Source organism: Rhagoletis pomonella, unplaced genomic scaffold (assembly GCF_013731165.1).
Source record: "Rhagoletis pomonella isolate Grant_MI unplaced genomic scaffold, Rhpom_1.0 Rhpom_scaffold_00003, whole genome shotgun sequence".
NCBI lineage: Eukaryota > Metazoa > Arthropoda > Insecta > Diptera > Tephritidae > Rhagoletis > Rhagoletis pomonella.
Genome location: NW_023458557.1, coordinates 45,071,230 through 45,074,000, shown reverse-complemented (window position 1 = coordinate 45,074,000; position 2,771 = coordinate 45,071,230). Strand labels below are relative to the sequence as shown.

Below are 2,771 nucleotides of genomic sequence, written 5' to 3'. Positions count from 1 at the left end.
GGACCGTCTGGAATCTAAGAAATAACAGCGAGCACCTCTGCAAGCTCTGCTACAGCTAAAGGTATGTAAACGTACATTTCTTACAATCATTCAAACAAATTTAGTTCCAAATTGAAAACACATTTCTTTCAAAAAAACTTAAAATCGTACACACGGAAGAACCAAAAAAATTTAAAAATCATGATACTTTTTTCTTTCGTCTTTTAGAACTGGTTCGGAACTATAGAATTTAGGACTAGTTCGGAACTATCGAAAAAGGGATGCAGCGGGGGGCAATTGACACTTCCTAGGACATCGCCATGTTAAATTCGCCAGTTGCTTGCATGCAAAACAGATTTATCGCGAATCAGTACTGGGTCTAAATGTACTAGAAGCGCACCAGTTCAGAACTAGAGATTTTCCCCGCAGGGTACATATTTCTATATTCATATCACACACACACATAAAAACAAATGTCATCTTTTTTTCTCATTAGCCGTCATCGATACGCCACTTCTCGCTCGCTATGTTTGAGTTCCGGTCGCTTAAAGAAGAATTTGGCATGTGAAAGCAACAACAAAGTTAGCTAGCACGGATAGACGATAGCGAGTTCGGTTGTACCTCATTGAGTTCGTTCGTTTCGCCACTCGCTAACTGTTGGCGAATCGATGACGGCTGTTATAATCTTTCGTTTGTGAGCCAAAGCGGATGTATCGTTCTAGCCCCGGATTTCGACCCCTCTGAATACGTATTGCATTTTAAATATAATAAATAAATACAAAATTTAATAAAATTGTACAACCATTTCCATTAAAGTGCGCCTTTTTATTTAAAGTGAAAGTTAGGTAAATCTGCGAGCGGTAAGAAAAGTAAAAGACCATAGTGCTCCAATTGTTCATGGTCCTCCATCGCCTTAGCGAACGGCACCTATAAAAAAATAAAATAAAAATTAACTACAAATTATACAGTCCACAAAATAAGCAAAAACAAGACCAAAAAAACAGATTATAATAACGTTTATATATAAATATATGTGCATTAAAGTGATCAGTGGCAAGTGATATATTCTACACTTAAAAATTACATATTTATATGCAAATTCACATCAGCATACTATATACATAAGTACTTATGTGTATAGAAATATATATACATAGAATAACAACCTAAAAGCTGTGACAGACGGCAAAGCTTATGCATATAATCTGGCATACATATGCGCATAATAATTTTGACCTCACAGACGGCAGTTATGCGGATAAACGAGACGCAAGGTCGTGGATTCGAGCCAATTAAATTTTCATGTTTTTTTTATTTTTTTTTTTTCATTCTTTTTTTTATAAGTTCCATATTTTTTTTACGTTGCTTTCAGTTAGATGTTGTTGAATTTTTATTAAAATTCAACTCTAAAAATTTAAATTAACTGATAGTAAAATAAAAAAAGTGATATAAAATAAAGCAAATGAAAACAAAATAAAGTAACATTAAATATATAGATCAAATAAAATAAAAAAAATATAAAATAAATAAAAACAAAAAAAAACTTCGCAATCGCTCCAACCGAGGATCGAACCTGGCAGCTACAGGCTTGTATCCCGTAACTCTTACCACTCGGCTACTGCGGACGCGGAACACGCTCGCTTTTCTTGCTTACTTGTAGAAAAGACAACAGCTGACCAGTGTTGTCAACGAAAACTGCTCGGATCCGAGTTAATTCCCAAAAATTTTGTGCATTTGTTCGGCTGCTTATGCGCATATTAAAGAGGAAAATGCATGAGTCAAAGCAAATAAAGGCTGGTTATGCAAATAATCGAGCCCGTTTGTCTACCGTATAAGACATTAAGTTAGGATTTGATAGAAGAAAAGTTTGTTTCCATTTCTGAATGATTTTTTTTTTTTTTGAGAGCACTTAATAGTAAATTGATGCTTAACTTTCTTTATTTAGATTAGAATAAATATACATATGTACATACATATGTATTAGGGTATTCGATTATTCGCCTTTTCTTCAAAACCGGGTTTCGAGTTATTTGAAAATATGCAATTTGAAAAAAACCGGTTTTAGTTTACACAATTTTTATGCAGTGAAAATGCGTATCTTGGTGTGAAGTCATGACCAAAAAATACAGCAAAACAAGAGCAATGCAAAATGAGTACAAAGTTTTTGTATATCACAATTAAAACAAAAAAATAAAATAAAAATTGGTGAAAAATTCACGTTCGGTCTTTTTAACAGACTTTCAAAAAAGGAGGAGGAATATTTTTTATTTCTTTTCATGTATGTTACCGCATAACTTCGGACCACGCCAACCGACTTCGATAATTCTTTTTGCACCGGAAAGGTAGTGTCTCAGAGGTGGTCCCATACTAATATGTTTTTTTTTTGCTAAAAATTACTTGTTTTAAAACTTTATTGCATATTTTCTGTCTTTTTTCGGTTTTGAGTAGTGCTCTTGCCGCCGTATCCGAGTGCTTAGAGGTGCCTACTGCCACTCGGGAGATCCCTGGTTTAATTTCTGGATCCAGCAACATCAACAGGAATGTTCACAAGAAGCGGTCGCCCTTCGGCAGACAATGGCAACCCTCGGAGTGTACTTCAGCCATAATAAAATTATAGTTTAAAAACTTAAAACCTCGCTATTATAATTTCCATTCGTACTGTATGTAACTTGAGAATAGAAATCGCTGCATCTTTTAGGCGCATCAATATTACATAGTTACATCCCGAACTAATAAAAGGGAGGTAAAAAAAGGAGAACACGGATGCGAAGAGAAACTCGGCCAAACACGTA

The 2,771-nt window shown here is 34.6% G+C and overlaps 1 long non-coding RNA gene across 1 annotated transcript in view; it reads right to left on the bottom strand.

Annotated features, from left to right (window-relative positions):
- Window positions 1-783: 783 nt before the first annotated feature.
- LOC118736587 overlaps window positions 784-2,771 on the bottom strand; it is a 58,561-nt gene continuing 56,573 nt past the window's right edge. Inside the window, exon 6 of the long non-coding RNA XR_004992729.1 lies at window positions 784-906. This is a non-coding gene — a long non-coding RNA (uncharacterized LOC118736587). The remainder of the gene's footprint in view (window positions 907-2,771) is intronic.